We start from the raw sequence: 22140 nt of genomic DNA, 5'->3' as shown, positions 1-22140 counted from the left end.
TCCTCGCTGGCAGGGCAGTATGAGAAGCTGAAAAGTCCTTGACTTAGTGTAAGCACTGCTTGGCAACAGCTAAAACATCAGGGTGTTATCAATATTGTTCTAGTCCTAAATCCAAAACACAGCACTATGCCAGCTTCTAGGAAGAAAATCAACTCTATCCCAGCCAAAACCAGGACAGTATCCACCCCTTATTCTACACCATCTATGCCATGCTCAGGTCCTACCTTTTCCCATACATCCCAATTAATCACCACCACTTTTCCTGTCTTTTGATACATACACACAAATATCACTCCCTTCTCCTGTGGGCCATCCCTCTAAAATGTCCGTTGGGTTCATTTAGTCTGTGACTTTGGGCTCCATCTGTCATAACAGTCTTTCAGGGAAGGAGAGATGGTGTGTGGTGTTGGATTATTGTTTGCTGAAGCCAGTTCTGGTTCTGTCACCGCTGCACTTTTCTCAGTGTCATCAAAGTTCATTCTTCATTAATCTGGGTGATTCTTACTGTAATATCATTGACACGGCATATAGCAACCATAGAAGTGATGACATAAAGTATTATATAGCAATTAGCATCATACAATTAAGTTTATTGGCTATTTTCACCCAAAATCAAACCCCCTTGAGGCATACATTGGACTTCCCCATCTTTTCGCATCACCCACCAAGTGCACCCGGGCCTTTGAGCAAAAGCAATCCCACAGATGGGTTTGCCTTTGCCCAAGGCAGGAGTAACCCAGACTGTCTTCCTCAGCATATTTTTTATGTGCACTACAAGGACTTTATTCCCTTCTATAGTACATAAAAGTTTTGATAGGGCAGGGCCAGCTTCATTGACAGATCCCCTAGTGTTGACTAGCCAGGTGGCCTTTGCTAAATGTGTATCCCAACGTTTGAATGTCCCAACACCCCTTGCTCTCAGTGTAGTCTTTCACAGTCCATTGCATTGTTCAATTTTCCCCGAGGTGGGTGCATGGTAGGGAATGTGATAGACCACTCAATGCCATGGTCTTTGGCTCATTTGTCTATGAGGCTGTTTTGGAAATGAGTTCCATTGTCTGACTCAATTCTTTCTGGGGTGCCATGTCACCATAAGAACCGTTTTTCAAGGCCCAGGATAGTGTTCCAGGTGGTGGCATGGGGCACAAGATATGTTTCCAGCCATCCAGTGGTTGCTTCCACCATGGGGAGCACATAGCCCGTGCCGTGCCTTGGCAAGTCTGTGGGAATGTGATATAATCGATCTGCCAGGCCTCTCCATGTTTATATTTCAGCCATCGTCCTCCATACCAGAGAGGCTTTAACCGCTTGGCTTGTTTGATTGCAGAGCATGTTTCACATTCATAGATAACCTGTGCAATAGTGTCCATGGTCAAGTCCACCCCTCAATCATGAGCCCATCTGTATGTTCCATCTCTTCCTTGATGGCCTGAGGTATCACGGGCCCACAGGGCTATAAGTAATTCACCCTTATGTTGCCAGTCCAGATCCACCTAAGCCACTTCAACCCTAGAAGCCTGATCCACCTGCTGTTTGTTTTGATGTTTTTCAGTGGCCTGACCCCTGGGTACAAGGACATCTGCATGATGTACTTTTACAGTCAAGTTCTCTACCTGGGCAGCAATATCTTGCCACAATGCAGCAGCCCAGATGGGTTTGCCTCTGTGCTGACAGTTGCTCTGCTTCCATTGCTGTAACAACCTCCACAGGGCATTTGCTACCATCCATGAGTCAGTATAGAGATAGAGCACTGGCCATTTTTCTCTTTCAGCTATATCTAAAGCCAGCTGGATGGCTTTCACCTCTGCAACCATCAGTGAACAGGGCATATTGCTTCTCATTTTCTGGTATTTTATTATACAGTGGGGCCTCTTCAGCACACATCACCTCCTCCTCTGGCGATATTCCAAAACCTTTGCCTTCTGGCCAGTCCATGATCAGTTCCAAGACTCCTGGGTGACTGGGGTTTCCCATTTGATCCCATTCTGTGATCAGTGTCACCCACTTACTCCACATAGCATCAGTTGCATGATGTGTAGAGGGGACCCTCCCTTTGAACATCCAGCCCAGCATTGGCAGTCAGGGTGCCCACAGGAACTGTGCTTCAGTATCAACCACTTCTGAAGCAGCTCGAACTCCTTCACATGCTGCCAATATCTCTTTTTCAGCTGGAGTATAGCAGGCCTCGGATCCTCTGTATTCCTGACTCCAAAACCCTGGGGGTTGACCTCAAGTCTCCCATGGTGCTTTTTGCCAGAGGCTCCAGGTAGGGCCGTTCTCCCCAGCTGTGGTGTAGAGCACATTTTTTACATCTTGCCCTGCCTGGACTGGCCCAAGGGCTACTGCATAAACTATCTCCTGTTTAATTTCTTCAAAGCCTTGTCTTTGCTCAGGGCCCCATTTGAAATTGTTCTTTTTCTGGGTCACTTGGTAGAGAAGGCTTACTATAGGGCTGTAATTCAGAATATGCATTCTCCAAAACCCCGCCATGCCCAAGAAAGCTTGTGTTTTCATTTTGCTAGTTGGTGGATTATTCTGTTGGCTGTTATTCTGTTGATCACATCCATTGGGATCTGATGATGTCCATCTTGCCATTTTATTGCTAAAAACTGGATCTCCTGTGCAGGTCCCTTGACCTTTACTTTGTTTTATGGCTTTCAGTAGGATTTGGACTATTTTCTTCCCTTTCCCAAAAACCTCTTCTGCTGTATTGCCCCACACAATGATGTCACCAATGTATTGCAGGTGCTCTGGAGCCTCACCCTGTTCCATTGCAGTCTGGATCAGCCCATGGCAAATGGTAGGGCTGTGTTTCCACTCCTGGGGCAGTCGATTCCAGGTGTACTGAGCACCCCTCCAAGTGAAAGCAAACTGTGGCCTGCACTCTGCTGCCAAAGGGATTGAAAAGAAAGCATTTGCAATATCAATTGTGGCATACCACTTGGCTGCCTTTGACTCCAGTTCGTATTGAAGTTCTAACATGTCCGGCAGGGCAGCAGTCAGCAGTGGCATGACTTCATTCAGGCCACGATAGTCTACTGTCAGTCTCCACTCTCCATTAGACTTCCGCACTGGCCATATGGGACTGTTGAAGGGTGAGCAAGTCTTGCTGATCACTTACATTTGCCAGTAACACTATCATATTATTACTGTAGACACTGTAATGGCCACACAGCTGCAGCAAGGAGAGGAGAAAGGAGCAGCTTGTGTTGCAGGAAATAGAATAAAAACAACAAATAGGATAATTTTCATTCTCTCCCCTCCCCCTCCTCCTCCTTCCTCTCATACACGTTAGCACACTCTCATATATATACATAAAGGCACATATATGTATTTCTCAGGAATAAAAATAAATAAAACAAATGACTTGACCGTGGGCTTCAAATTTTAGTATCTCTGAAGGTGTTAGCAAACTCCTTTCATCTAACAGCAATATTCCAGCTCTGGCTGCTCAGGACAGAACCCAGTGCTTTGTGTCAGGCCTGGGGAGCGTGCTCAAAATGGTGTGGGGAGGCTTTTCTTCCTGTCTCTCTGGAAATGCCACAGGATTCTAGCAAAAGTGGCAAGAAAAGCAAGTAGCACCCTGTAATCAACGTTTATGAGAGGCTTAACTTGATGACAGCCTCACAGCAACACGTTTTCCATCATGCCTTTTCCCTAGCAGAACAGCTCCCGTACCACCCCTCTTCTTTTAGTGGAGCTTTACTTTGTGAAACCCCTGACAGCCAGCAACATTATCCTCCGAGTCCTTGACAGAGCAAGTTCCCCAAGGATAACTAAGGTACATGCATGGAGGAAAGTCATTAAGAACCATATTAAAAAAAAAAAAAAATCAGAAATACATTCCCAAAATCTGACAGTAACAGCATCTTGGACTTACTCAGGTACCCAGAGAGGCAGATAGCAAATCTGGGACTTCATTTCAAGTTAAGGCCAGGTTCTGTTTAACACACATTTTCTTGTGCAGCCATGGTTTTCAAAAACAATACCTCCCAGACCTTGGGATGTATGTCGTTGTTCTCTGTGTATGCTTACTGAGATTAATTTGAACTGAAATAGTTGTAAAAGATTCTAGCTAGTTGTACCCCAAACTTACTTCGTGATAACCTAGGAAATGCTGCTCAGCTGAAGAGCAATCAAGAGGCAAGATGAAGGATGACAAACAGTCAAGAGAGTGATGGTGTAGGCTGACAGCTTGTAGCTGGTGTGAGAAACCCAATTTTTATCCAAGAACAACAGATATATAACTATTCTTAACATCACCCTCAAAAGGAAAACAAACCTGCCACAGTGTGATTTACCATTCCCTAAACAAGACAGAAAAAGAGAAAAAAAGGAACGTAAAATTTGGGGGAGGAAAAGCAGCTGCTGAGGTAAGTAAGTGTTATCAGCCTCAAAGGAAGAACTGGAAAAATTATAAAAGTGATCAGAACAAAGAACCTGTGACACCAGGAGCAGAGAGCTGAACATATGCAGAGCCTGCAGCTCAGTACCCAGGTACCCCTTGGCACCCCACATACCCCAAGTACCCACTGCTCCCTGGAGAACAGAGTGGTCAGGGGATATTAAAAAGACTACCTAGCACTGCTTAGTTTTGTACAATTTTGTTTGTTCCCAGTAAGTTTCTCCTTTAGACTTGTACCATCTTTACGTTCACTGCCAACTGTTTGACTGCTTGCTGTCTGGGTTTGTCCCTTCAGCTACAGTGGTGGCAGTGAAGCAGAGAAAAAATTGTGAGGGGCCAGGAGAGGAACACTTAGGTGAGGGCAGAGATTCTTTCTAAGAGGAAAAGTTGTAGGTGAGAAAACAGTAAGACAGTGTTCAGTCAGTGGAGTGTAGTTTTAAGTGCAAATTAAAGCTCAGAGGAAAGTGTAATTCTGAAAGTGGGCTTGATGCTAGGCTTGATGCCAATTAAATAGAAATGCAGCTTGGAAGTCTCTGTAGAAGAAACAACAGTTCCACAGCTCTGTCACAAAAGTCTGTTTCCTTCACTGGAAGATGCCTTTCTCATTAAAAAAGCCACATTGTCTTGTTCCCGTCTCAAAATAACTCAAAATTTTCTTCCTTTGGTTATGACTGTTCAGTTCCTTGTCATGGCAGGAAACTGAGTTAAACTGATGAGTTGCAGTTGTAATTTTCTGGAGTCAGTTTGAGGTTCATGCAAGATCATCAGGGAGAAATATACAGAGCTCTATATGGGAAATGGGGTATTAGCATGGACTCAGTGCGATATCCCCTCTTCTCCACACCTATCCCAAAATAGTGCAGAAACAAGCCAAGAACACTGTCAGTACCTACTACTATTGAACTGATGACTTTGATTTCTGAAGTAATTTACAGATGATTGAAATGTTGTTAACATCCAGTATCCAAAACCTTTGCTGCCACTTTTGACCAAATGTGTCCTAAATATAACTTGTTTTCTTCTATGAGAAGTATGATTAGGAGACTTGGTGAGACTTATATTCTTAAAATTTACTCCAGGATTATTTCCCTCTGTTTCCCACTTTGCAGCTTTTCCTGTGGCATGAATCCCCATTCCCAGTCTAGGGACTTGGTTGTAGCTTTGCCTTTTAAGATCCTGACCAGAGATTGCACCAGGATATACAGCCATGTAGACTAGCAAGCAGCTTGTGAACAGACCACTTGTTAGTACCTCTAGGCTGTATCTCTGCTAGCTGTCACTGTCTCTGCTAACAGAGGAAGAACATTGCAGAAGAAGCAATAAAAAAACCAAAAAAACAAACAAAAAACCCCAGAGTTTATAGTAGATTAGAAGCTGAATATGAGTCAAGAACATGCTGCTGCAAGAAACTTTAATGCAATTGTGGGATGTACAAATAGAGGTATCATAAGTGGCAAAGAATGTAATTTTTCTGCCCCACACAGCACTGTTGAGAACCTCTCTGGAGTACAAAAATGTAAAAATAATGGGAAAATCGCAGAAGAGAGTAATGCTATTTCTGAGAGCTTTAAAAAACAGACTGATGAGAAATGGTTGTCAAGAATTTTATTTCTTCCGTTGAGAATAAAGACATGAAGAAGGACACGACAACATACATTAATGAAAATACTATTAAAAGAGAAACAGAAGTCAAATGTTTTCCACGTCCACCAGGTGTCTTCCAATATAAACAGAGCTTTCATAAAGAGAACTGCAATCAATGGTTTCATTTTGCACCAGGTGTGGAATAGAAAGTTCCTTGTCACAAGAGATAAATAATATAAGAAAAAAACCCTTCTAAAGGTAGTTATATATGGAAACGTGGATCTTAGGAATATTGGCACTTTTATCAAGGCTACAAGCAGTGCCAAGGACATACACTTATCCTTCTCCAGAGAAGGGCAATGGCTAAAGGGACTTTTTCAAATCCCTTTCAGGATTAATATTTTCTGTAATTCATAAGCTCTTACATGTGCACAACAGAAATCCTACACAGTCAACTTTCAGAGTCCCCCACCAAGCTGCCCTAACATGGAAACAGCATGCCAAATGCAAAATAACATTACTGTCATCACCAGAGGCTCCTGGAGAGATTTAATGCATCAAATATCTGTTGCTATTAGCTGCCAAGTAGACAGCTGTCCTAGGAGTGAAGTCCTCCCTTTCATGGTTCCTCTCCTTTTACCGGTAATGTTTCCTGCTAGTCTAGTACAGATTGTATATAATCACTCTTCTCTCTCCATTTCTGCTTATAGCAATTTGCTGTCTTCACAGAATTCAAGCACCTTTTGTTTTATTTGATACCATATATAATACAAATATATGATCACTATAAAACATACGTTAAGCTGACTTTTACAACAGAACAGCTGCATTGGATTTTGTGAGATGGTTCAAAGAGGTCTCAAGAGCACTTACTCTAAAAATCACGGGAGCCGGTTTGTATTCCTCTGACAGAGTCCCCAGTGAGCGCTCAGCAAGCACATTCCTACTCACGATGGGATACAAACCAGGTGTTAAGAGGAAAGCAGGATGGACACCTGAATGGGGAGGTGCTGTTTCAGTGGCTGAGACTTTACTGAAAAGAAAGGATTTTTAAGCAGGAGGCATCAATTGCTGCTTCCGTCCCAACCTAGATTTTAACGAAAGGTGGGCCACAAAATTGCAGCACACATGGATTATTTTCCCTGCCTTAGCCTTCTGACTGAAAATAAGTTTAAATGGGAGAATAATGTGTAATGTACTCCTAATGATTTATCCTGTCAAACTCTAGTACCCAAGCTCATCTGAGATCTGTAGTCATCATCTGAAACCCCTTATCACCTATAGTGTTTGCATACAAATTATATTCCCTCAAAAGTCTCGTAAATCCTAATTAGCTTTAACTCTGATGCCTTAGAGTTTCTGATTAAGGAGATTATAGCATCTCACTTTACTACAGGATCCCTTGAGAAGCAAAGTACAGCATTTGAAGAATAGTCTGATATATAAAGTTAATAACCTATGAGCATCATGTTCAGACCTGATATCTTTAATTAAGAAACTGCCAGTTTTCCCATTTGGAAGTTCATCAGAAAGAGTAGGACACATAAAAGCAAAACGTTTACAAGAGGAGAGTGGCCATTTAGCAATGCACTTCTCGTGACTACCTTTAAGAAATACTCACTTCACAAATGTATTTTATACTGGTGTAATTTACCACAGAGCAATTTTGGAGCTTGCATCTGAACTATACCCTTACTGGTTTGTAACTAGAAGAGTGCTGAAGGACTTATCGCCTTGCTATGAAATGTCACCCGCAACCTGGGGTGCCCACTTTCCCTTGGGTTATTGTTTTGTCTTCCTATACCTAATGTTTCCTGGAAAGACATAAAAACCGGTTGCTTCTCACACTCTGCAGTTCTTGCCTTTAAAGATAATGGTCTGCCATACTCTGTGCTTTCTTCCCTTCTGTTCTAGGCTTGTCCTTTATACTCCCAGCCTTTCTGGCATGGCTATCAATTTGCTTTTTATTTCCTGCATGTGAACCCACACTCCTTGTTCCTTTTTTCACTTTTGCAGACTTACTCTGTTCCTCAGATATGCTTTCTGAGTGCTACCTTGGAAATTCAATTAGAGCTTCCCTGGGTTAACCTCAGTTTCACTTCACTCGTTGACCATGTATTCCCAAATAGTTTTTCACAGCATTACAGTGCTCTGCCTATCTTCTTACCTCAAAGAGACACCTGACTGATGTCAACAAGAATAGCACCCATTTCCACTAACATATCTTAAAGCTAGACCTCTTGCCACATCTGCCCGCACTGAGGCAAAAACTTCAGAATGATTTTTTCTTCTTGCAGACATGTAGAGTGCCCCATCTACGGTTGGACTCGATGATCTTAAAGGTCTTTTCCAACCAAACGATTCTATGACATACACAAATAGCAATACATAACAAGCAGAGCTGGTTTTAAAAGTATCTTCCAATAGGAAATGTTGGCCATAAATTTAAGAGCAAATATAGTTGCCATATCAAAAGCAAAACTTTTAATGTTTGGGTTCCTTGACATCACCTGCCTCCCTTGGTTGTTTTCCTTCCCTCCCTCTCTCTTTCCTTCCACTGGAAAGAAGTAGGGAAAAAGAGTGAATAGGAAGAATGGGAGAATTCCCCAATTTTTCCTCCTTCTAAAGAGTCTCATTCTCTGTTTTCTTCCTCTCTCTTTCACAAGCACACTTTTTAAATAGAAAGCAAGAAAGTACAAGCAACCCTGAAAACTGCTGAAACTTTTCTTTTTAATCTTCCCTCTCCCTTCCTACTGGGGAGGGGAATAAACCTTCAAGACGCATATATGAAATGAAGGGGTTTTCCACATTTTCAAGACAATCTGCTCCAAAGTCTTCCCAAAGTAAAGCAGTTTTTTCCATTCTGATCATGGATATCTGTAAGGTGACAAGGTAAAATAAAATGGTTTTCTCTTCAGTCACAGTGTGCAACTTGAGATCTTAGGTTATACCTAAAGTCTTCCTCTGACTTTGCTGCTGGTTAAAGCAGCTTCTGCTTCCAAAGGTGACAGAGAAACGGCAGCTGTGGGCAGTTTAATTACAGCTGAGTCTGCAGTAATGTCTTCTGCAGAAATCCCCCTGCCTTACATATTCATGCAGCTTTTACCGTCTGCCTGTCTCTCTTCTCAAATTCAATTTGCCCTCAGCTCTTTGCAGCACGACACATCTCCCCAAGGAGTTTGCCTCTGTGTTTCAGAGGGATATTTGGCTTCCCTACATGCACAGAAATTGCATCTGCTCAGCTGAATCAGAAGATACTCACATCTGTGTGTGAGTCTGGATTTGCGGTGCATTCACTGGTTGCACTATAAAAGTTTCCGAAGCCATGGAAAAGCGAGGATCAACAAAGAGTCTATCTTCAGGAGAGTGGGGCAGAAATTTAACCCTGCTGATCTCAGGATGGGTGGCTAACACAGTCACCTGCTCGAGGCCATCCTTTTCCCTATGAAACCTGCATCCCCACCAGCCACTCACAGTACCAGGCAAGCTCACTGCAGGGGGGTTGGACTAGATGACCTCTAGGGATCCCTTCCAAACCAAAACATTCTATGATTCTATGATTCTAAGCTTATGATGAAGACCAGGAGCGCAAAACCACTGAACAATGAGCTCTGGATATTTACATTCCCCATCTACTGCAGCCTCTTTAGCCTTGGGCGATGCAGGTGTTAGGCACAACACATAGTGGGGTGGGTGACAGAGGGAGGTTTGCGCTGCCAGGCTGAAGGCAGAAGTACACTTTGAGGTCACATCTTCACTTTCCCCCTCAGGATGACATCTGCCATCTCCCTGCTGAAACACAGGCATATGTTCTGTTAGCCAGTGTCAGCAAACTGCGCGGTGATGGCTACATTTCTCCTCACACAAGCAGAGGAATTTGTCACAGCAAATGACTTCATTGCTAAACCTAAAAAGTGTTGTGAATTGGTTTAGTCCCTCTGAAGAATTAGATCTCAGTTTCTATTTGTCTTCTTACTTGGGAAAAAATAGAAAACTAATGTTATTTCTTTAGCTGTGACAGAAAACAGAACTGAGAAAAATATTTTGGAAGCTGAGAGGTTTTCGTTTTTTATAATATTGCACCAAACCTTCTCAAATTAAAAATTTTACAGCGAAAATGTAAGGTACGTGCTTCTGCTTACTGTCTAATAAAGAACAGTAATTCCTCCCAGGAGAAGACAACAGCACTTCAAGAAGTTTTGCTGTCCTAGATACAACAAGATTTCAGTTATCTATCTCCTGGCACTAGAGATATAGTCAGAAATATATTCCTTCCTACATTCAGAAGTCTTTGCTGGCAGGGAAAGAAAAGAGCAAACACCTACACCTCCCATGAGCTGCTGTTAGCACTTGTTGCGATGCATTAATAAGAAGCAATTTGGTCCCACCACTTCCGTGCTCCGGTCAAGTTGGCTGTGGTTTCCAAGAGCTGGTGGGACTGCATGTCTGGAGGGTCAGTTTTTGATTTACTTTTATTTTAAACTCCATTAGTCTCTTAATAACCTACCTTAGACCAGTGCCAGCAGGAGTATCTACTGCCCAGTAAATACTGTCTGGTTCCAGATACTAGGATACAGGATTAGAACCAGGATTAGGGATTTGGGGTCTAAGGCTGAGCAGGTCAGAGATGAACAGCCACTCACTGAAACAGACACTAGTGTTGCATTTCTTGGGAGTGGAGCTGGAGCAGCAGCAGCAGGGAGGCCTGAGATCCTCTTGGACCTGGTGACAGTCAGTCTGAGAACTGGCTGCAATTAACAGCCAGCTCTTCCAAACCACCTCTAGTGCTGCTTTGATTCTCAGTGGGACCTGTGACCTGGTGATCCAGTGGGCGGCTTTGCTTTATGAGTCAGAACTGATTAACAGCCTTACAGAAGCAGGCACTGAAGCTGGTATGGTCATCTTTCCGCTGAACTCTAAAATAAAGGCTTCAGTCATAGAAATAGACATTTCATAGCATCTTCCTAAGTGTCCTGCTATTGATCAGTGTCTGCATAATGCATCTCTGGTAGTTTTCTTTTGTCTGCATGAATTCCTAAATTGAGTTTCTCATAGAATGTACATTGGGGTCTTATGTTTTCAGGGTAGTATCTCTTAAGACAGAAGGCTACCTCAATCCCACAGAAAAAGGAAGAAATACTTTACAAAGATAGGTTGAAAACTCCCCAGAGCCACTAATTCCAAAGTTAACCACTGAGAAATATTTGGCATATATATATGAAGTATGCACAAATATGCTATATATAATAGAGGTATAGTATTAGACATAGGATGTAGTAATAAGTAGGGTGCTAATTTGATATGCAACTAGGAAATGTCAAATTAAATTTTCAATACTTCATAAAATTCAATGTTTGAAGAGATTTGACTTACTTATGAATCAAATTCTAGTCCAGCCTTTTTGTTAGACATCAGTTATCTTTTTTATTCTTTAAGCAAAATGTGCATCGTGATTAGATAAGGAAGCATTTCTTTTGTTGTCACTGCAATTTCCCAGCTTTGCCAAAACCCTTTGCTCTCAGATACTATTCTCAGTCATATTCCATATACCTATGAAGGTTATTTTGTAAAACTTATTTGACAAGGAGGGGTTTTGGGGAGAAAATAAAATCAAAAAACCCACAACCAAGTCAACCCAATCCCCCCTAACATTCTTTGCTTTCACTAATAAAATATCAGTACCTTGGTTATGATCTTTTCCCTGACTCTGTGTATGATTCAGAGAGTATCCATAACACACCAACTGGTGTATAAACAACTGCTAAAAGTTAGTGTTGCAAAAAGTATGGAAGGATTAGGTGTACAGTAAGTGTGTTCTTAACTTTAAGGGGCATTGCAATTGCCCAACATTATGCAATGTGTGAATCAGCATAAAGTAGATAAGAATTAATTTTTGTTTTCACTAACACTCGAAGCTCTAAATTGTATTGAGTGCAGCTAATTATAGTATAGTTCTTAGAACAGGGAACAAAATATCGGCTTACAGGACTGCCTCTATTAATTAACTATTATTAACTGTTGACAGAGGTTTCAAAAGTCTGCTTATAAAATGCTTGCTAGTTTCTTGTAGAAAAATATTAAAACTGTAGGAGAGTATGTCTTATGTCCCAGTGTGGAATTCTTATAGTATCTTCCTGTTGGTAGCCTTGACAAGGACACCTTATGCCTAGGAGGAGACACCACCATCAGCAAACCCAGAAGTCTTCATCATCTCTGAAGAGACCTTAGTGAAAAGAGATCCGAAACTGGGGTGTCTAATTCAATGCCCAGCAGCCAAGATGGTGGTGTGTCTGGGAAAAAGTATTTAAGAAAGGGCAAAAAATGGCAGACAGAGAGAAGAGGAGGGAGGAAAAAAAAGTGAAAAACAGCAGTGTGAACACCAAGGTCAGAACAAAGAGGGGAGGAGGTACTCCAGGTGCTGGAGAGGACCACACTGGAGCAGATATCCACGCTGCAGCCTGTGGAGGACCCTATGATAGAGGAGACACCCAACCTGCAGCCCATGAAGGACCCCACACCAGAGGAGGTAGGTGTGCCCTAAAGGAAGCTGCAGTCCTTGGAGAGCCCACCTGGAGCAGGTTTACCCTGAAGGACTGCAGCCTGTGGGAAGGACCCACACTGGAGCAGGGGAAAACTACGAGGAGGAAGGAGGAGCAGAGAAGAACTGTTACAGACTGACCATTAATGCATCCCCATTCCTCATTTCCCCTGCACCACTTGGGGGAGCAGGAGGTAGAGGAGTTGGGAATGAAGGAGTGAAGTTGAGCCTGGGAAGAAAGAGAGGGTGCAGGGAAGGTGTTTTAGGTTTTGTCTTTGTTTCTTACCATCTTATTCCATTTTTAATTTGGCAATAAATTAAATTGATTTTCTCCAGGTCATGTCTGGTTTGCCTGTGACGGTAACTGGTAAGCAATTTCCCTGTCTTTATCCTGACCCATGAGCTTTTTCACACATTTTTCTCTCCCTGTCCTGTTCAGGAGGGGGTGTGAGCGAGCAGCTGGGTGGGTGTTTGGCCCTTAACCAGGTCAACCCACCACAGCATTGAACAGCTGGACTTGGGGAACTTGACATGGGGCCAACAGAAAGTCTGCTGGAAAGAGACAGTCTCCTCTCAAAAGTGTGCAAGGTGATTATCAATGCACATCTGCTCAGAAGCAGTTCATCCCTGTAGGTGATGACTAAGGTAATCATGCAAGTACTTGCAAGTACAGATGAACCATTCAAGGAACTACATGGAAATAATCAAGTTTACCATTTAATCTGAGCTGAGCATTCAATTCCCAGCTTACTTCAAAGGCAGAAACTCTGTTTCAGTTCACCCTTTATTCAATGAAAGTTATTTTACTTTTCTGTCAAATGCAGCAAACTATTTAAGCCTCAACTTTAGTGGAAGGGCAATTTAATTAATTCACAAAGTTATTCTTTTAATTGAATTCGAGTGAAATGCAAGGAAGAGGGGTTATTGGCTTGCCTTCATAGATGCTATTCCTGCTTGCATTTCAGCTAGCACTAGAAGCAAGGTTATTTCTCTCTGAGGATGTCAGTCTGAGACAGTGGCACCCACTGCAGTTTTATTATTTTAGTAGCATAAAAATGCAAGAAAATGGAATGTTAAAATCAAACTCTCCCCTCTTAACACATTTTTAAATGATGGGAAAGTTAATACTTGATAATCAACTGTCAAGAAAAAAAAAACGATGAAAGGGGAAAAGATTCACATTTTGGTGAGGAAATACTATTCTCATCTTCATCATGCAAGTCTGGCACTTGATCCACTTGAGCACAGGCTGGTAGGTGAGACAGAAGTGACATCCACACAAAAGTTGTCAGTTCCCTTTATTGTCCTAAGTAAACAAATTCAGTAAAACAGTGAAGAACAACCAGACTAGTCTACGCTAAAGTAACAGGAGGCTCCTGTATTCTGGCAGGACTAGCTAGTTGAGGAGGCATTATAAAACCAGGACTGAAACAAATCAAAAGCTCTCAAAAACAACTTTTTAACCTAAACCCGACATGTCTTGAGATGGAATCAGCACTCTATGAACAAGAGATGCCAAGGGAAGGATTCTTCTTTCTCTTTTTTAGTTGCAGTGAATTCTTGGGTCATCAGTAAGCAAGTAGCTATCACTATCACAGCTCCAAACAGTAGGAGTTTCTGGACAGTGGCTTAATGCAAACAACGCTCCTGCTTCCTCTCCCCTTTCCTTCCCAATACATGGGCAGACAGGAGTGGGCAGTCTGTAGTATCAGCGCTTGTGTTCATGTACCATGTATAAGCTGGGTCTGGGGCTGAGCACATGGTCCTCTGATGGTACCAGGCTTGGTGTAAAAGCAGAACAGGACACGGTTCTTGCCTCCAGAAGTTTCTAAGTCCAATGAGACATGAAATACTGTAAAAGGAAACAGAACAGAAAGAGATGAAATTACTTGGCCCAGGCTACCCGCTGCCAGAGCTGGGAACTGCTATCAGCTCTCATGTGCCTGAGGCCCTGCCTTTGACACTGTGCTTCTCTTAAAACCATGCAAGCTGGTTTTGCACCTGTTTCTACAGGATCAGCAGTAAACATTGTCAGAGAAAGTCCCTCACAAGTGGGACATTCAGTGCTACCAAAGAGATTATGCATATGAACTCATAAAAAAAATAAAAAGTCCTTCTAACTGTAATATTTACAAAATTGGAGTTCAGGTAAGGCAATAAATTCACATTCTATGGCTGCACTTGTAAACACCAAGGTAGATGTTGACATTTAATTTTCTCACATTTATATTCCTAAGAGGAATTACACATTCAGTTTACACAGACTTATTGCACTTAATTGCATAGCAGCATTTAGTATAATATTTAAAAGGTCAAAAATTGTTTTTAATACCTATTGTGAGGTCCTGAGCCCCTGTGGATTACAATGATAAAGCCTTCCCTCTAAAAGAAAAAGCAGCCTAGATGTGAATGTGCACAAATGAAATGGCTTCAGACATGGGAAAAGGGGAAAAAGAAAGAAGAGGTAAATGCTGGTTTAAGCCACATGCACAAAAGCACATTTATGGGAAAATTAGGGGGCTTATTAAACAAAACCATACTGCAGAAAGCTTTGATGTCTTTCAAACACTTTCAGATTCTAAGAAAAAAAAACTTTCTTTGTCTTAATCAAATGCATATTCCTTTTTTTCCGACAAAATTTCAATATCTTTCTAAAGAATGTTTTCTTTTCCAAACAACTCTAGTAGACATCTTATGTCAATTTATTATCATTTAAGGTCAAGATACGACCTTGTGTAATTCAGGTTAGTTCTGCTAAAGTCCAAAGTGTTATGGCCAGGCAGCAGATTTTCCAAGATACTGTGAAGTCTCTACCACTGTACCACACCATCCTCTCTCTGTCCATGCCAGCAAGTGAAGCTGCAATGATAAATGCACTGAGTTTTATACATCTCCTTCCCCATTCAGGTTCAGAGCAGAATTCTCCAGTGGCAATGCCATTATACGCTGGATGCAGGTATGGTCATCAGTGTATTCCTTTTTCAGTCCTCAATTCCTTTGCATGTTTCCCACGTGCAAAGCCCTGAACAGCTTATGAGCTGCCTACTGTGGCTAAATAGGAAATTGTTTCAATCAAACAATTTCCCACTCTGTGATGATGATATGTACTGTAACTTCAGTGCATGACTCCTACTGCTAATTTAGCCTAATATGAACATGTAACATCACAAAATCATTTGGCAGCAGCAGCGTTAGGATGCCAACAAGAGCTGTTGCCATGAGATGAAGATTAGCTTAATCTTCTGAACCAGGGGGATGATATTTCAGCTGGAAATGCTACAAACTGTGAAGAACTTAATCTGAAAATGAGGATATGGAGTTGTATAAAATACAGTTGATTTAGGCATGTACATTACCAAACCGGAATGACACTACACTGACCGTACTGTAGGTTTTTTAAATCATACCTTAATACTGTAATCACTACCTTTATTTTGAATTCAGCATTTGGTCTGATTTTGACGGAAGAAGAAATGTCAGAAATTGGTATTCCCTGTGTTTCCTCAGACCACTATTGTTCTGAACAAGTTTCACTGTGACTGTACAAGTAAAAATTACAGCAGGATTTAGGGTTTTATTGCTGTCTTCTAGACTGTCACAATTGGAGCTGGCTGCTAGAGATGACAAAAAAACCTCTCCGGACATCGAGTCTAATTCAATGCAAAACATTTGCCGTCATCTACGTATTTTCTAAAATCCTCACTCACAAGGTTGCCTCTGGTAGATTTCTTCAGAAAGGGAAGGAGGTAAAATGGTGGAAGAAAAACTGTTTCTTAGCTTCAACATGATTCTATTCCATCCTTATCCTTGCTTAGACTTTATTACTTCCACTCATTCTGTGTAGAATTCTACAAATGCTTCCTGTCTTTATCATCCCTTTTTAGATACCTACACTAATAATCAACTAAATGGAATGTCTCCTGTTTTGTTAAGCCCCTACACTTACTTGTTGCTTTTTTGGACAGATATGTTCTGTTTTCATTGTACAATAACACCAAAGTAGTATATGTCTGCAGAGGGATACCCCATCTTCACTCTACACCATGTAGGAATGGAAACCAAACACAAAACCCCAACTATTTCAACAAAACCAGGGTGATAAAAACGCTGCCAGCCCTCAAATCTATATACAATATTCAAGGCCAGGTTGGACGGGGCTCTGAGCAACCTGATCTAGTTAGCAGTGTCCCTGCTCCCTGCAGGGGGGTTGGACTAGATGACCTCTAGGGGTCCCTTCCAACCCAAAACATTCTATGATTCTATGATTCTATGACAATTACCACCCTGCTTTCACTTTCAGTAAGAAGAGGCTTTGGTGGGCCTGCATTTTACACAGCCAAAAATTAAAGCAGTCCTGTCTAGGCACTTCATTCCCAACCACTCGATGCTGGATCTGCTTAGTGAAAAATGCCTCACTGTGCCTTTGCATCAAATATCCAGCAAAGATAAGCCAGTCCGCACCTCTCCTCTCACAGTAAATCCTCTCAGATTGCATCCGCTCAATGTGTCCTCCCTCTGGGCATGTTTGGTGCTTTATCAGTGCTGTTTCTCAGTGTCTTGTATCCTTCACAGTGTTTCTTCAATGGCAGCACTGTCATCCCTATGTGGCTTCCAGGGTGGGCCACTGCTTGCCTAATACCACTACAGGGAGAGGAGGAGGTGGTGCCTCTCTTAACAGTGCTATAGCCAAAACAGGTCACAGCTGAAGGCCTGGCCTCCTCCTAGCCTTGCTTCTGTCTCTGCTGATCACAGCAAATCGCTGTCTGCCATCCTTCAGATCAGGTTATTTTAGAATGAAGAGACTGGGAATTTTAAATCCTTAAGCAGACACCAGTTAAAGTGATCACCTCCCAAATAAAACATTATCATATAACCATAGAATATCTCAAGTTGGAAGGGACCCATAAGGATCATTGAGTCCAACTCCCTGCTCTTCACAGGAGTAGGAAAGGACTTTAGACAGAAAAACACTCTCTGTTACTATCAGAGCTCTGTAGCTTATCCAGTTGCCACTGCACACAAAAGAATTACTCCTCACCTTAAGTGAGAAATGAGATTTTTTTTCAAACTAAAAGGAAATTTTTTTTTTATTTAAAGCGAAGCTTAAACTATTGAGCTGTTCCAGTGTGGCTTGTAAAATACAGCATCAGACCCTTTGAAAGGATCATTTAAAAAAAAAAATACCACCAGGGTGAAGGCAGTAGCTCAAAGGAAAGGAGTGAATGGAAGCAAGTCCATGCTTGCGGTGGCAGGCAAACCCCCTCCTTGCCTGCTTCGCCTTCCCAAGTGACTCTGTACAACAGGTATGAGGGTCTGGATGTGGAAGACCAGTCAATGGATGATGTGGATGATGGTCCATCTACACCAGAGGCGTTGCCAGGGTCAGAAAGGCCTACCCCCCATATCACAACCACCTCCATGAGGAAGAACAGATGGGTTATAGTTGTAGGTGACTTCCTTCAGAGGGGAACAGAGGGTCCAATATGCTGGACAGATCTTCCTCTTAAGGAATTCAGCTGCCGCCCTGGCGCCCAGGTTAAGGATGTCACTAGGCAACTTCCTAGCTTGGTATGGCCCTCAGGCTACTACCCATTACTGCTCTTCCATGTGGATGGTGATGAAGCTGCAACATGTAGTGATCAAAAGAGACCTAAGTCTCTAAGTTGGTAAGGGAATCTGGAGCACAGGTGATTTTTTTCTTCGCTCCTTCCAGTTGCAGGCAGTGACATTGGAAGAAACAGATGCACCCAGCCTATTAGTGTATCCCCCCACAGTGAGCAAGACTGGTAAACTGGTAACAATGGACGAGGAGAAGGCTGAGGTACTCAACAACTTTTTTACCTGAGTCTTCACTGGTGACCTCTCTTTCCACACCTCTCAAGTTGATGGACTGCAAGACAGGGACTGGGGGAGAAAAGTCCCTCCCACTGTAAGAGAAGATCAGGTTTGTGACCACCTGAGGAACCTTAACATACATAAGTCTATGCGACCTGGTGAGATGCATCCCAGAACCCTGAGGCAGTTGGCTGATGTAGTCACCATGCCATTCTCCATGATATTTGAAAAGTCATGGCAGTCAGGTGAAGTCCCTAGTGACTGGAAAAAGGGAAACGTTGCACCCATTTTCAAAAAGGATAGAAAGGAGGATCCCAGGAACTACTGATCTGTCAGCCTCACCCCTGTGCCTGGGAAGATCATGGAACAGATCCTCCCAGAAGCTACGCTAAGGCACACAGAAAACAGGGAGGTGATTTGACACAGCCAGCATGGCTTCACCAAGGACAAGTCTTGCCTGACCAACCTAGTGGCTTTCTATGGTGGAGTGACTGCATCAGTGAACAGGGGAAGAGCTATGTATGTCGTCTGTGTGAACTTCTGGAAGGCCTTTGACATGATCCCCCACAACATCCTTCTCTCTAAATTGGGGAGCTATGGATTTGATGGGTGGACTGTTTGGTGGGTGAGGAATTGATTGGACAGCTGCATCCAGAGGGTAGTAGTCAATGGCTCAATGTCCAGATGGAGATTGGTGACAAGTGGTGTCCCTCAGGGGTCCACAGTGGGACCAGAACTGTTTAATATCTTTATTAATGACATAGAGAGCGGGACGACACCAAGATTAGTGGTGTGGTCAACATGCCTGAGGGACCAAATGCCATCCAGAGAGACCTGGACAAGCTCAAGTAGTGGGCCCATGGGAAGCTCATGAGGTTCAACAAGGCCAAGTGCAAGGTTCTGCACTTGAGTTGGGGCAAGTTCTGGTCTCAGTACAGGCTGGGGAATGAAGGGATTGAGAGCAGACCTGCTGAGAAGGACTTGGGAATGCTGATGGATGAAAAGCTGGACATGAGTCTGCAATGTGCACTTGCAGCCCAGAAGGCCAACCCTATCCTGGGCTGCATAAAAAACAACGTGGCCAGCAGGTCGAGAGCAGTGATTCTGCCCCTCTACTCTGCTCTGGCGAGACCTCACCTGGAGTACTGCGGCCAGCTCTGGAGCCCTCAGCACAAGAAGGACATGGAACTGTTGGAGCAGGTCTAGAGGAGGGCTACAAAAATGATCCGAGGGCTGAAACACCTCTTTTATAAGGACAGGCTGAGAGAATTGGGGTTTTTCAGCCTGGAGAAGGCTCCAGGAAGACCTTATTGCAGCCTTTCAGTACTTACAGGGTGCTTATTTTTAGCAGGGCTTGTTACGATAGGACAAGGGGTAATGGTTTTAAACTAAAACAGGGTAGATTTGGATTAGATATAAAGAAGAAATTCTTTACAATGAGGGTGGTGAGACACTGGAACGGGTTGCCCAGAGAGGTAGTGGAGACCCCATCCCTGGAAACATTCAAGGCCAGGTTGGATGGGGCTCTGAGCAACCTGATCTAGTTGAAGATGTCCCTGCTTGGGGGGTAGACTAGATGACCTTTAAAAGTCACTTCCAACCCAAACTATTCTATGATTATGTGATTCTATGATCTAATATAATATTTTGTGAAGAAATCTGGGAAGCAGAGATGTGGTGTGTAGACCTCCCCAAGCATAGGTTCGTTTTTCTTCCCACAAGACAAGAATGATTCAACATTTCTCACAGTACTGGGGTATAAGCAAGCTGTCAGAACTACATTTGGGGCAGTCCTGCTTTGTTTTACTCATTTACTTGTGTGTGTAATAGAGGGTAAGCACCTACCGATATTTTCCTGGCTGGAACAGGAAGGGGGATATTTGCTGGTTCACAGCAATCACTCATAGACCCTCGACTTTGACTGCTGAATTGTTTCACATGGAGGAACTGCCCAACCCCTTGCTCCTATGTTCAAGCAGGCATGCAGTTAACCCATATGAAAATGCCCGGCCATATACTATGGAACCTCCAGTTGCCCTCTGAACACAAAGCATCTTGCAAAATGAGATTGCTTGTACTGTTCAAAACCCTGCTCGAGCATGTGCAGCTGGAACAAGGGATGGTGACACCACTATGACTAAAGAGTAATCAAAAACGAGCTTCCTACCTCAAACTTGCTTATTGCTTGGGAAATTCTGTCATTATGCTTTGGGAAATTATATTAACTTTTTGGTCTGAATGCTTATGGGTTTGGCAGTGCCAAAGACTTAAAATAGGAAGGGTCAAGCTTGCTTAACTCTTAAATACTTGTTTGCTGGACACTATGTCCCACAGGAAAATCTGGATTGCACATTTAAGGAAGAAAAAAGCAGAAATGTGGCTAAAATCCTATGAATAAGTGGTCAATCATGCTTGATGCTTCTCCAGCTGTCACCCCCCAGGAAATTCTTGTGACCATTAAGCATCATGAAGCTAAAACCAAAACCAACTGATATGCAGGGCTTCCTTATGGTAATTGCAACAGTGACTATTTTTCAGAACACCTGCTATCCTGGAGAAAAAGGCAGGATCCATGAAGGTAAGGTTGTTTTCACAACTTTATCCAAATATTGTAGCTCCTACTGCATTAGATGCACACCCCTGGGCTTTTCCTCTTGGAGGGATGTTTCTGTAGTAGCAGCATGTTGCCCTTCTAATGCTATAAACTAAAAGAGGAATTCTTGAACAGAGATTCCCCTTTAGAGTTTGGAGTCCTCTTGCTCCCCTGAGGGGAGTTTTATCATTAAAGCTCTTACCTCTGCAAATGTCCTTTGTTACAGTGCCCTACTATGTCGAGCACGTGGTGGTGGATGGCTTCTCTGTCTTAATGCCTGTTCACTCTGCTCCATCTTACCATGCCGCATCACTCTGCATCAAGGAAACTGGGATTGTTTAGCCTGGAGAAAAGGAGGCTGAGGGGATACCTTATCAACCTCTACAACTGCCTGAAAGGAGGTTGTAGTGAGGTGGTGGTCGGCCTCCTCTCCCAAGTAACAAGCGATAGGACAAGGGGGAATGGTCTGAAGTTGCATCAGGGGAGGTTTAGGCTGGACATCAGGGAAAATTTCTTCACTGAAAGGGTTGTTAAGTATTGGAACAGGCTGCCCAGGGAAGTGGTTGAGTCCCCATCCCTGGAGGCATTTAAAAGAAGGATAGACGAGGTGCTTAAGGACATGATTTAGTGGTGGGATGGCAGGGTTAGGTTAAAAGTTGGACTTGTTGATTTTAAAGGTCTTTTCCAACCTAAACAATTCTATGATTCTATGATTCTAAGACCTCCTCTCAGTTCAGAAGGTTCTCCCAGAGCATTAGCTCTTTTTTGAGGTTACAAATCCAGCTTCCCTATGTTCTCTGCTGCACTATGAATTCTGCTTTTCTCACCCTACACATCCAGCAAGCAATAAATTTAGTTGACAGCGGTACTACACCACTTCCCTCTCCCCCACTATCTCTCTATCCCATCAGTCGCCACTGCCTTATCTCTTCCTCCTGCCACCTCCTGCCTACTTGGCCTCCCCAGTTCAACCTCCCAATCTAACCCTCACTATACCCTCTGAAGCTATCCTGCTCAAGAGTGCCTTTTTCCCACTGATGTTCGCCAGTCCTCCAAAGCCTTGCTTTATTCCCTTTGCCTGTCACCAGCCTCCCCCCATGCCTGACTTTTGCCAAACCCTTTTAGCACTGATAGGGTTAATGATGGAATGAAATAGCTGTGAAAAGGGAAGGGCCAAAGCTCCTA

The sequence above is a fragment of the Egretta garzetta genome, unplaced genomic scaffold, assembly GCF_000687185.1.
Source record: "Egretta garzetta isolate BGI_Z169 unplaced genomic scaffold, ASM68718v1 scaffold268, whole genome shotgun sequence".
In the NCBI taxonomy this organism is placed as follows: domain Eukaryota; kingdom Metazoa; phylum Chordata; class Aves; order Pelecaniformes; family Ardeidae; genus Egretta; species Egretta garzetta.
Note: the sequence above shows the minus strand (reverse complement) of the source record.